A 14,287-nucleotide genomic window follows, 5' to 3' on the forward strand; every position below is an offset into this window, starting at 1 on the left:
AGAACAGAGCCTGATGCATTGTAGGAGCTCAGCAAATATTTATTGGATGAGTCGTAATATTTATTGTAAATATTAGTAGATATTTATTGAGTTGAGTTGGTCTTTCCAGTGAAGTGGTTGCTTCTCTGTGAAGCTCTGTGGAAAACATAAATGGTGGGAGATAGGGTACCTGTCCTTAGGGCTGGCCATATGTGAGCCCTATAACCATTTGGTATTCATTCATTCATTCATTCATTCATTCATGGAATATTTGCCCAGCTTCGATTCTGTAATGTATTGTATTAGTCACTCAGGGTACAAATATGAAAGCCAACACATATTTCTTCAGGACAGGTGCAGTGGCTCACACCTGTAGTCCCAGCACTTTGGGAGACTGAGGCAGGAGGATCTCTCGAGGTCAGGAGTTCAAGACCAGCCTGGGTGACATAGCGAGACCTTGTCTCTACAAAAAATTAAAAAATAAATCCAGACAGAGCAGTGTACCTGTAGTCTTAGCCACTTGGGAGGCTGAGGTGGGAGGATTGCTTGAGCCCAAGAGTTAGAGGCTGCAGTGAGCTATGATTGTGCCACTGCACTCCAGCCTGGGTGACAGAGTGAGACCCTATTATTAAAAAATTAATTAATTAATTAAAAATATTTCTTTAATACCCATCATGAGCCAGGCTCTGGGGGATACCATGGTGCCTCAGGCTGAAAACACCTTCTTGGGTAGAAGACACAGACTGTCCAAGCCACAGACGGGGGAGCATCGGTCTCTATCTGGAAGTGGAGAAGCTGGGAAAGGCACATTTGGGCTGCATCCTGACAGCAGAGCAGGCGTTCGTCAGGCTGGGGAGGGGTGGGGCAGCACCGGAGCAGAGTGTCAGCGTGTGTCATGGCTTGGTTTCCCCCGGAGGCCTGCTGGGGCCACCTATTAGCTACACTCTTCACACCTCGTTTTCCTACTTCCCAGACCCTCTGAACATGTCCTTCTCTCTTACTAGTTGCTCCTAGTTTTGCTCATCCCAGGGCCTTGCACCATGTGTAGCACAAAGATTCATTATGATCAATACCAGTTAGTCTAGGAACTGTTCCCAGAGCTCGGCGACATCCCTGGTATGGATGTGGCTGGGGACTGCAGCAGGAGTTTGACTCCCGTTTCCTCTCATGAGCTCCTTGGCCTGGCTCCCCTGGGAACTTGTTGTGAGAGGAGGATCACAACAAGGCTGGGCAGGATGAGGGCATCCCTGGGTTCTCTGTGCCATTGAAATACAACATGGCACCTGCCGCAGGCAAGTGGATGGTGGGCCCATGTGGTTTAGCATAACCCAGAGCCAATGTCCTCCACAGGGCTGCTGATATAGCAGTGCTCACTCTTCACCTGGAGGCGGCCGTGCTCCAGGACACACTTTGACACACTTTAACAGGGCAGCATGTTGGTGCATTGGACTAGAGGGCCTTTGAGGTCTCTTCCAACTGCACACTTCATTCTGATCCAGTGATTCTTTCTGGCCTTGAGCTGGGAACATCAGAACCCAGTCCTCTGGTGGCTGCCAGAAGACACTGTTAAAATGCAACTAGAAGAATGTTGTTTTGGTTCTTTCACACATCAGCTGCTAATCTTTGTAGGATTTTCCCCTTCCCAGGGTTAAGAGAGAGAAGAGGAAGTGAAAACAGGATGGGAGAATTTTCTTGAAGCACCTCTTGCCTTGCAGACAACAACCAAAAACCCCCTAGGGTTTGAACAGCGCTGTGTACTTTTTTTTTTTTTTTTTTTTTTTTTTTTTTTTTTTTTTTTTTTTTTTTTTTTTTTTGTAGCTTGTTCCCATCTACAGCCTGCCTCATTTGGTTCTCAGAGCTCCCCCAGGTGGGAGGCAGAATTCTGAACTGCCCCAATTCCACTCTTATTTGCAGACAGGGGGCATTCCTGGGGCTGGAGGGAAGGGCTGAGGACTGGCTCTTCTGGCAGAAGGAGGTATTTTACAGAGTCATTCTGGGGAGGCATTGGGGGTTTCTGAGTTTCTTCATGAAAGCTGGGCAGAGGCTTCTCTACACCTGGTGGAGAAAGGTCTGTGTGAACAGGGATCAAGCTGACTGTCCTCTGGGTGGAGCCCTTCGGCCATGGAAGGCGGAGGAACTGGCCTTCCCAGCACCGATTCAGCATCCGTTGATCTCTCCCAACCACCGGACTCTCCTGGCTATTGGAGATCTCCCACTCCAAGGCCCAAGCCCTCCCAGTTGAGAGCTTCCAATTGCAATATCTACTGCCAAGAAAGGGGTGTCTTCCCCAGAGTCCAGTAGGCATGTTTCCAACTTTTCTTGTTGTTTAACAGATTTCATTGACAATTCAAAACATGCAGCTGGCTGGTGGGAAGCAGGGACAATCTGGAGGCAAATGAGATGGAGCCCTCGTTCTCTAAGAGGTGGCTGTTCTCCTGATGCAGACAGACATGGACACAAACACGGTGTGAGGATGGAATGGAAGGGTGGTGGGGAGGGAAGGAGAAGGAGTGCTAGACGGGACCAAGGCAGCCTCACCATTGCACGTTGGAGCCCTGATGCCCAGTCCCAGGGCATAGTCTCCCAATCCAGGGACCCCTGCTCTGGTGACCTCATGCTCTGCACTAAAAATCAGCAACACACAACCGGGCAAGTGTGAAGGTCCAAGGCACCAGGGGGCCAGTGTATTTGAAATAGAGATGGTCCCAGGAATTCAGGTCCCTGTTCTCATCGCCCTTTAGGAAAGGTGGTAGTGTGGCTTGGTTGAACTGAGAACAGAAAGGGGACTTGCTGGGAAGGGGAGATTAGGTGGTCCTCTCCTGCCTCCTGGGAGTTTTGGCTGGGGATTGGGAAACTGGGACTGGAAGAGAAGCTGGGGATCAGGGATGCCAGGGGAGAAGGGGCAGTCTTCACTTTGTTTGGCAGAGCTCAAGCGCAGGGCCATTTGGCATGCCAGCAGGGCTGAAAATGAGCCGCTGTAGGACCTGAGTACACAGGGCCCCTCTCCCCCTCACGCACGCCAAGGCCCATTCTTATGCCTCTCAGACGAGTGTGGTGAGTTGATCCTCGATTCAGTCTGGGCTGGGGATCAGAGCCCTGAGCATCCCCCGGCCTGCACCGGCCATCCCCTCCTGTCCTTCTGGTTGATCTCTGCTCCTTCCCATCCCTGCCCTGGACTTTCCCACAGAGCCTTCACTCCCTCATGCAATCCCCTTCTCTCCACTTCCACTGCCCTCTCCCCTGCTCAGAAGCTGTGCTTCCGTGAGGCCTTCCCTTAGGAGTGCCTGTCTTCCCTTTCTGAGCTCCCCTGGTTCAGGGGCCCATGCATATGACACCTGCCAGAGGGTTTTGGTTCATTTCTTTGTTCTGTCTCCAAGGTTCTGACTCCTTGGGGCTGAACCCAGGTCTCCCTCACCTCTGAGTTTCCCCCATCACTTGGCTCTTCATTAAGCCGTCAGTAAGTACTGCATGAATACAAGGAAAAGATTTATCATTGGATCTCAGAGGATGGCCTCTGTCTACCGTCTTATTTTCTGAAGAAGAGGCTGTTTGCTTTCCAGGAAGAGGCCGGGGAGAGAGCTGGAAGGAGTGTCCATAGCAGATTTCTCCTAGGAATCTGGCAGAGCTGAAATCTCATCAGGATCAGGACTGTGGGCTCAGGGGCACCTAGCCAGGGCACTTGGGAACGACAGACCAGTTTGCTGGTTTAGGCAGGAGAAAGCGGGTAGAAATTGGTAATTTATGGCAGTGTAGAAATCTACCCAGCCTACCAGCTTGGGAGAGGGTTGGTTTTCCAGGTGAGGCCAGAAGAAATTCTACACAGATGTATTCCAGCTCCTTCTTTCTGGGGGTACAGAGTAGGGTGAGCCATAAAGAGTGAAGGGATGGAACCACCTCCAAGAGCAGCCACCTCTGACCCAAGAACCATGTTTCCAAATGGACAGAGTTGATTTAACAACCATTCAAATATCCTACAAGTTAATACCTACTTCCTTCTCCTCAATCAAGGCCCAGTCATCCCTGGGGAGAAGCCTTGGGTGCTGGGATGGGCCCTGGGTGGGGAATTTAATGTGCTGTCATTTTACTGACGTCTGTAGAGGTTTGAAACTGGACAAACAGGAAGTGTCCTGTCTTTAACACTTGCACAGTCAGTCTCAAGCCTTTTGTGAAATATCAAGGAGTGGGGGTCGCGGGGGCCCGTGGTGTGAGGTGCTGTGAGGTAGCCCTGCACCCGTCTCTGATCCCAAGAGCTGGGCCCTCTGCAGCTGAGAACCTGCCCTGCAGCTGCTCTCCCTCCTTAGCCGTCATGCACAACCAGTGCTGTGAGACGCTGCTGCTTGCCTGGCACTGCTGTTAATCAGTCTCCATCTCTTCGTTTTGATGGCAGCCTGGGTTTGTTATCCTTCAAAGATTGTCTCTTGGAAGGACACCAGCCTCTGATTACGTTTCCCAGCCTGCCTGGAGGCAGCTAAGCTAATCCGACATGATTTAGGTGGTGGATTCCCTTCTGGCCTCGTGTTCTGACGCCACCTCTGGCACCAGTAGGGTGGGAAGATGGACAAAATAATTACACCCCATGAGTTGAAAGAATTAAAATGAATTCCCTTGTGTAGCCTTTTTTTTTTTTTTCTCTTCCTGGGTAACAATTTTTTTTTTTTTTTTTTGCCAGGTGTGGTGGCTCACGCCTGTAATCCCAGCACTTTGGGAGGCTGAGATGGGTGGATCACTTGAGGCCAGGAGTTCGAGACCAGCCTGGCCAACATGGCAAAACACTCTCTCTACTAAAAAATAAAAAAATTAGCTGGGTATGGTGGCGCATGCCTGTAATCCCAGCTACTAGGGAGAATGAGGCAGGAGAATTGCTTGAACCCAGGAGGTGGAAGTTCAGGGAGCCGAGATCACGCCACTGCACTTCAGCCTGGGCAACAGAGACTGTCTCAAAAAAAATTGCTTTATGAGTACATAGCAGTATATAATTCAGGGCTATTCTCTTTTCCTTTTGTAACAGGTCTAATTTATGGCAGTAATTTTTTTAAAAAACTGTATTTTTCATTAGAATTTTGTACATATGACTTTTATAACATTTAGGACATTTATCCTTGCTTATTATAAAAATGATTTAATTGTAGTAAACCTGGTTTTGAAAAGAGAAGAATAAGAGATCACCCATAATCTTAACACTGAACACACCGGATCCAATTTGTTTTCCCAACCAGTCTTCATCTGATTGCATATTTAATTGCATGATCCTAATATACTTTTACTTTTTGAAGAAACCTAGTTTGGTAACATATGCACGGTCCCATGTGGCTACAAAATTTTTCTCATCATCGTTAAAGCACAAAATACCTTTAGGATCATAATTTACTCAGCCAACTTCCTGCAGCTGAAAATTTAATTACTTCTTTTACCTTTCAAACCAACATGTTTGCTTGTCTTTTCTGGACTCTGCCCTGGGGCCCCGGCAGAGAGGAGGTGGAGCTGTGAAACAGGGTTAGTTAGACCTAACTCGTCTTCACGTCCTGCCCCTCAGCCCGGCCCTTGGCCCGACCCCTGCCAAATGGCTCCTGCTGTGTTCAGGTGCCTGCTGAAAGGCGCTCCCACCTGTCAGCAGCGTAAGGGCATTTCCAGGGCACATCTGTCAAGGCCTTTCATTCATGGAGCACTTGCCCACTGGACACTTGCCACTTGTGTAGACACCTCCTCTAGCAGGGACCATGCCATACTGCATCTTTTATTACTGGTGCCAAGGAGGGTTCCCGGCATATAAAAAGTGCTCAGCAGTCGTTTGTTGAGTGAATGAAAGTTAAGAGTGATTGACAATTCACGAGGAATCCTGTGAGTCACCAGGCTCTTGCCCAGCTTGGGCTGCAGAATCAGTCACTGTGCTGCTTCACAGGCCTTGGGGACTTTGACTAAGATATCCTCCCCATCCCCCAACTTCACCATACATTTATGAAGGTTTAATAGTGCAGGGTCCCCACCAGACCCTCCAGCATAGGTCTATTTTTTTTTTTTTTTTTTGAGATGGAATCTCACTCTGCCTCCCAGGCTGGAGTGCAGTGGCGTAATCTCGGCTCACTGCACCCTCTGCCGCCCGGGTTCAAGCAATTCTCCTGCCTCAGCGTCCCGAGTAGCTGAGATTACAGGCACCTGCCACCGCGCCCATCTAATTTTTGTATTTTTTAGTAGAGACGGGGTTTCACCATCTTGGTCAGGCTGGTCTTGAACTCCTGATCTTGTGATCCGCCCGCCTTGGCCTCCCAAAGTGCTGGGATTACAGGCGTGAACTACCGGGTCCGGCCCCCTTTTTTATTTATTAGGGTGATCAGCTTGTTTCCGTTTTCCCGGGACTTGCCTGGTTTTATCACTGAATGTCCTTCCTCAGTTCCAGGGAAGCGGCGACAGGGTTCTCCTAGTTCTCGGCATCCAGTGCTTAACAAGCTCCTGTAGAGGGCGCTGGAGGCAAAGCTCAGGAGGCAGGTGCCAGATGGATTGAGCAGTTGCTGTCCCAGGTGGGAGATATCATGTCACCTGGACACCATAGCCCGGACAATATCACGTCACCCGGACACCATCAGACTCAGGAGCGGGTTAGAAAACAACCGATCTCCTTAACCCTCCCCCAGGAAACGCTTGTGTCAGGAAACTGATGCTTATTGGCCAAGAGGGAGTGACCATGTCAGACAAGTCTGTTTCTTCATCCTGAGAAAGCAAATCATGTACAAATGAATTGTGGTTGTTTCAGGCTGTCAAACTCCAAATGTGTTCTGGCTGTAACTACCCTGACAGCAGGATGCTCCAGTTGCATTGACCTAGAACAATCTAGGACAGAGAAAAAAAAATCGCTTTGATTTTGTTGGGGAGGACACATTTTTTAATTCTGCCTTTCCAGGTTCTTGGCAGGATCTCTGTAATAAAAGTCAGGCTAGCAAGAGAGAAGCATATATATTTATTTAATACACGTTTTATGTGATACAGGGGCTTGTGTAAGGAAATGAAGACCCAAAGAAATGTTTAAACCTGAGTGTTTTTATACGGGGTTTGATGAAGAGTGGGAAGTCATGGAAGAATATGATAGGACAGAGGGGATGAGCTGAGGGTGGGAAAGCGGGGGGAAGCTCAGCGAGGCCTGTTTGCCCAGTTTCTCTTCTTCGCAGATAAAAATGCACTTTTCCCCTGAGTATAAGGAGGGCACCTGTCACCTGAGGTTCTTATGACCTGCTTCAAGGGAAGTTCAGAAACTGGTTCAGCTTAAAACATCCACTATTTTCAAGGTGCCATATTTTGGGCCTGAATCCCATCCATTTTTTTTTCAAGTGTGTCTATCAACTGTCCATTTTCCCCTGGTTTATTTAGACCTATCCACTTCCTTTAGGAAATTGAGTGGGAAACATGAAATTTACTTTCGAAGTGGGTGGTGATAATAAAAAAATAATCTTGCTACGATTCTGGTAAGAGACGAGACCCACACAGACCCTACTTTGGGCATTACCTGGCCGAAACCAGCAGCAAGGCAGAGCACCCTTCTGACATGCGCAGGTTGCGAGGGGCTCCACATGCATCGGCCCCCTGCTTTGGTGCATAACGTATATTGCTGTTGATGTGTTCAACTCTGTTGCAAAGTGTTTAGAACAGATAACATCACAGTCAGATCATTTATTAATTCTTTCACTTGCCCGCCTTTTGTTGTTGAGCCACATACTTTGGGTAATAACTACAGTTTGTTAGGTATGCTGTGAACACTGTTTTGTAAGGAGTGCCTGGCTGAAAACACCCACAAAATGATTTAAAAACACAAAGGTAGGCCAGGCAGAGTGGCTTACACCTGTAATCCAAGCACTTTGGGAGGCTGAGGAGGGTGGATCACTTGAGGCCAGGAGTTGGAGACCAGCCTGGCCATCATGGCGAAATCCCAAAAATACAAGAATTAGCTGTGCATGATGACATGTGCCGTAGTCCCAGCTACTCGGGAGGCTGAGTTAGGAGAATTGCTTGAACTCAGGAGGCGGAGGTTGCAGTGAGCTGAGATCACTCCATTGCACTCCAGCCTGGGCAACAGAACGAAACTGTCTCAAACAGAACAAAACAAAACAAACCCTCCAAAACCCACAGAGCTAGTAGTTACGACTTGGAATGTCATCATTGTGAATGTTTCCATCTGCACAAATATCTGGAAAATGACTATTAGGATACCAGCCTTTATTACTGTTCTATTAAGAGAAGCCGCTTGCTCCTAAGCCCTTTGCTCTCTTAAAAAAATCATTGTAAGAACTGGAGTGGTTATGAGAAAAGGGCCGGTGCTTTTAAAGATTTGCAGAAGGGGGAAAGGTCACTTGGCTGTCAGTTTGAGTTTTTATCTCATAGATGGGGTACTATCACTCACAGAACTGGAGTCGGATAGACCCGAGTGGGAATCCTGTCTCCACCATAAATTAACTGTATGATCTTGGACAAGTTATTTAACTTTTCTAAACCTCAGTTTCTCCATCTTTAAAACAGAGATGATATTCATAATATGTCATTAAAAAGTATAACATTAGAGTGTCGCACACTGAAGAACGTCCAACTCTTGGCAAAGTTCAGTCCAACTAGGCTTGAACATGTTTTTAAAAACACCCTGAGGCTCTGCTCTCCCCAGAAGAAGCTGTAAAGAACAATTCCAGCCCTGGCACTGAGACAATTGGGTCTTAGATGAGTCATTCACTTCTCTTTTTTGGGGCCTCAGTTTCCCCTTTGGTAAAAGGATTAAACCAAATGAGTGATTCTCCAAACTTTGCTAGTCTGCTAGGCTCCTCCTTGGTAGCCTCTAATTCAGTAGGCTTGGGTGGGGTTCAGACAGCTTCCCTGGGAGATTCTGTGCTCAGTCTGAGAGCCACCCATCTAAGAACCGCAACCACAGCCACCGAGACTGTGACTGACATTTGATGGCTTCAAGGAGGTATTTTAAAGCTATTGTCCCAGAATACGTGGTATGTTTTTTGAGGAGGAGGAAGACCTATCCACGGCACACGTCAGGAAGAGGTTGTTAAAGGTCAGAGAGTTATTCTGCATAACATCCATCTGATTTGGTACTTCCTGAAATTTTTGACACCCAAACAAGGATGTCTTTTAAAAGGTTCCCCACTGCTCACAGATTGACAGGAAACCACGACAGGGGTAAAATGCACACATAACACAGCATACATCAGACATGAGGGTAGTTCTCTATATAGCACAGTATTTTGTATTATTGTAGACTTACAAATGATTTAAGTCTGTGTGTTTGTGTGTGTGTGTGTACTTTTTCATTTTGGTGGTATGGAGAGCTTTGGAGGGAAGAAGGAAAGGATTCCAAAGGGAATAGTTTTTCCATATACATCTCCCATTGCAAGAACACTGATCTCCGAGTGGATTCCTTTGTCTTGAATCTTTTGAATTATTGATCCACAATGATGAAATCTCTAGCACAGATGTTCAGTCTTGATGTCATTTAATATCTCGTACAACAGCCTGAGGCTAATTTTCCTCTCTCCTGGAAAAATGGTTTGTAAGAGTTGATTGATCAACTCAGGCCGAAGATCATAAATATAAACTTCATTGGTAAAGTGATCTACTCTAATATTAACTTCAGGGATTAGAAAATAAAAAGTATAAAAAGTGCCTGAGCATATAGTAAGTGCTCAACAAATGTTGGCTTTTATTATTATTAGGTGATCATGGAATTAACTTTCACTAATTTGCCCTTGAGTTATAAGCTGCTGTTGACCCAGGGATAGTTTCTAAAAAGACAAACCTCCTGCAACTGCAGGTAGCAGAAGATAGACCTTCCCATTAGTGCTGTCTTCTCCCAGGCGTGTTATCCAGACCACCATGTGGGATCCTTGGGATGATTCTGGGTAGTACACAGACCATTTAAATAATGTTCTTTAAAAAAAAAAAAAAACTTTATTTAAAAAATAGAGACAGGGTCTTGCTATATTGCCCAGGCTGGTCTTGAACTTCTGAACGCAAGTGATCCTCCTGCCTCGGCCTCCCAAAGTGCTGAGACTTGGCCTTAAATAATACTCTTTTAAATAGCACGTATTTAAGTCTAAACCGAACTACTAAAATATTTGTGTTAAGGTTATTTTCTTTTTTGACAAAAGACAATGGTTTTAACATTTATGCTGATATACAGTTTCCCTTTAAAATAAATCATTCAAGTGGAAGAAGTTGATTCAAAGAAAGCTGCTAAGTAATCATAGCACAAGTCGTACCCAGAAATGGTAAAAATTGTGATGGTGGCATGCAAATGACCGAGTTTGAGAAGTGCTAGATCAGTGAACTGAACCTGTGTGCTCCCTGTTGGGCTACATCTGAAAACATTCGTCAACACTCATTTCATGGAGCTTGAATCCGTAGTACAGTTACAAAACTTCTGTGCTGTACAGGACCTTGAGGTCATCATGGGACCACCCCTGTATTTTAGGCAGATGGTTTCCATGATCTGGAGATGTTGTGTCTCAAGTGCAATACACTGGGGAGGAAACATGACTTTACCAGATTAGAGAAAACCGTGTTTGAAAAGAGACAGTTCTTCTATCCTAGGAGAGACACACTGGAGGGGAGACGACAGGACAATGAGAATGTAAACTATCTACGTTCCAAATTTTTCTGTACATTAAAAAAATTAAAAATTCTAAAAAAGAAAATGGCAATTGTCTTCTGAAAGGATCTCAAGGAGCACATGTCTTGAAATATTTGAAGGTCTTTTTTTTTTTTTTTTTTGAGACAGAGTCTCGCTGTTGCCCGGGCTGGAGCACAGTGGCACGATCTCAGCTCACTGCCGGCTCCGCCCCCCGGGGTTCACGCCATTCTTCTGCCTCAGCCTCCCGAGTAGCTGGGACTACAGGCACCCGCCACCTCGCCCGGCTAATTTTTTGTATTTTTAGTAGAGACAGGGTTTCACTGTGTTAGCTAGGATGGTCTCGATCTCCTGACCTCGTGATCCGCCCGCCTCGGCCTCCCACGCCCGGCCTGAAGGTCTTTTACTTGGAAGGTGATGACATGTACTCTAATTGACTTCAAGGTGTGTAAGAGGGAGGCTGAAATTATAGGAAGACAGATTTTTAGCTCGGTGAGAGGGAAAACCTTTAGTGAACTAAAGAAGGAATGAGCTTGTAATCCCAGCACTTTGGGAGGCCGAGGGGGGCGGATCACGAGGTCAGGAGATCGAGACCACGGTGAAACCCCGTCTCTACTAAAAATACAAAAAATTAGCCGGGCGTGGTGGCGGGCGCCTGTAGTCCCAGCTACTCGGAGAGGCTGAGGCAGGAGAATGGCGTGAACCTGGGAGGCGGAGCTTGCAGTGAGCCGAGATTGCGCCACTGCACTCCAGCCTGGGCGACAGTGCGAGACTCCGTCTCAAAAAAAAAAAAAAAAAAAAAAAGAAGGAATGAGCTATCTTAAGAGATGATGGGCTCTCCAAGACTAGAGGCATTTATTTAAGCAGAGCCATGACGACCTTAGGGGACCTGGGACCAAGTGCTAGACGGGTGTGGAGGTGGCTGAACGAGGGTCCTTGCTGCCCCTTAAAGTCAAGGAGTTTAAGGCAGCCTTTCCTTTCTTTCAAGTGGTTCCTCAAAGGGAGCCATTATCTGCAGTTAGTGTCTCATTTTTATGTAAAAAGCATTTATCATTTGGGAATTTCCCCTCCTTATATAATACTTTTTACTCCTGAATGCATGCAAGAGCTGTAAGAAACTTTCTGGTGCTAAGTGAGAAAATGTGTGAACATAAATGAGCTAGTTTAACTATAAGTTCACCACAGCGTATTTTAAACATCAGGCTCTTAAAAAGTCAATAGTTTGAGATTTGCATTTTAATCAGCGTTTGGCTAACAATATGAGATAAATTATTAGAGAAGTGTAGGTCATTCTGGCACATAGAAAGTTCCATCATTTCACACCTAGAAAGCTGCCTCGAAGAGCTTATTCTCGGAGTATAAAATGCAGAATTTAGGTTAAGCCAGGTGAAATTGTCATTTTGTAGATGAAATCGTACACTGGCAATTTCTTATGGCTCAGCCTAACAGTAAAACATTTATAAACAATTGTATCATTACAAATACATTTAGACATCGTTTTCTGCTAAACTCGGTATTTTCCTTTCCATCCTGATCAAAGAAACATTATTGCAGTAAGCCACATTATAATTCAGCATGATTTCTTCTAAAAAGGCTCTGAGTTCCTTTGAGCTTATTATTGTACAGTGGATTTTTCATTTGCAAAGACGTTAAGCCCTCCAAATGTGCAAATCATGAAGTCAGTTGTTGTTCCAGCAAGGTTTACCCAGCGGTAAAAAACAAGATAAAACTAATGCACTAGCTGAAACCAGGTGGGGAGACCATGTGTGGTAGTGCTTGGGGGTGGAGGGAAACTATTTCTGAAATGAGGACTTAACAAAGTATAATCCTAGCTTCACTGCCTGTTCACATGAGAAACCAAAGCTTCAATTTAACTGCAGGCAATAGGAGTTTCACACTGTCAGCACCAACTGTCTAAAATCCAAAACTAGTATCTAAATGTGTAGGATCAAAACCAACAATCTGGAGGGATCTAGTTAAACTTCAATATGCATGACCCCAGATTCCCCTTTAAAATATAGTCCAAGTATTTTATCTTTTCCATAGGGCATTTACATTATTGTGTTAATGTGAAATAGCTATTTACCTCTCCAAATCTCGGCTTTATAGAATACATAATTATCACATCCTGTAGGAGAGCCATTTAAAAAGACAGCCTTGTTTATAGACAGGAGAAGTTACAGAATTTAAAATTCCTGTTAGAAAATTAGGGGATTATGGGGCTGGGCGCGGTGGCTCAAGCCTGTAATCCCAGCACTTTGGGAGGCAGAGGAGGGCGGATCAGAGGGTCAAGAGTTCGAGACCAGCCTGGCCAACATGGCAAAACCTTGTCTCTACTAAAAATACAAAAATTAGCCGGGCGTGGTAGCAGGCGCCTGTAATCCCAGCTACTCAGGAGGCTGAGGTAGGAGAATTGCTGGAACCCAGGAGCCAGATGTTGCAGTGAGCTGAGATGGCGCCATTGCACTCCAGCCTGGGCAACAGAGTGAGACTGTCTCAAAAAAAAAAAAAAAAAAAAAGGAAAATTGGGACTATCGAGGATTCCCCTCTCCCATTTGTTAAAAATTAATAAAATTTAGGCCCTCAGACTTTATGCATTCATACTCAAAATAAATGCACTAAAAATCAAGGAGCAGTAAGGGCACCAAGAAAGAGCAGTTTGATCTATTTTATAATTAAAACAGGCTCAAGAGTTCAAGCTGCTTGCCCAGAGCCTTTTGGGACATGGGAAAAAAACAAAAGACCTCTACCACACCCCACATTCTCTACACTGAAAAACCACCTCAAACATCAAGTCTACATATATCACTCTGAAAAAGTGGATTTTTACTTCCATCTTCCCCTGCTGAGGTTCAGAGCTGTCAAATCCCAACTGAGGCTGGGCACGGTGGCTCACGCCTGTAATCCCAGCACTTTGGGAGGCTGAGGCGGGTGGATCACCTGAGGTCAGGAGTTCAAGATCAGCCTAGCCAACATGGTGAAACCCCATCTCTACTAAAAAATACAAAAATCAGCCGGGCATGGTGGCAAGAGCCTGTAATCCCAGCTACTCTGGAGGCTGTCAGGGAGAACTGCTTGAACCCAGGAGGCGGAGGTTGCAGTGAGCCGAGATCACCACCACTGCACTCCAGCCTGGGCGACAGATTGACTCCAACTCGAAAAAAAAAAAAAAAAAAATTCCCGTCTCCCATCTGACTTAATTCCCTCATCAACCGATTGCCAGTGTTGCATGGGCAGGCTTGGTCTGGAAAGACTTGTTTTCCCAGTGCTATTTCCAGCTGGGCAAAAGAACCACTTCCATTCTCTTAGAGCTTTCGATACCACAGTAAATAACTTGGTATCTTGCTGGAGCACTGTTTTCCACCCATGTTAAACTACATCTGCCCCATGTTGACTACTAGAAAATGTATCAAAGAGGCTGTCCAATTTGTCTGAGATGAGATGGCTGAAGTTCTTAGCCATATAATGGCCAAAGCTCAAAACAGATGTTTGATACAAATTCGTTCTTTGACACACAAGGGAATAGATGTCATGAGTTGTTTCCACCCAACATCAAACTTCCTCCCCTCCTTTCTCAGGAGGCTGAACATAGATTCCTAGTCACTAATGTGCTATGAACTGAATAGCAGTGAATCCACTATAAATTAACTCCTGCTGGTACAGAGTTCTCTCCATACAAGCACAGGACTTACATTTATCATT

This window comes from Symphalangus syndactylus, chromosome 20, assembly GCF_028878055.3.
Source record: "Symphalangus syndactylus isolate Jambi chromosome 20, NHGRI_mSymSyn1-v2.1_pri, whole genome shotgun sequence".
NCBI classification, from domain to species: domain Eukaryota; kingdom Metazoa; phylum Chordata; class Mammalia; order Primates; family Hylobatidae; genus Symphalangus; species Symphalangus syndactylus.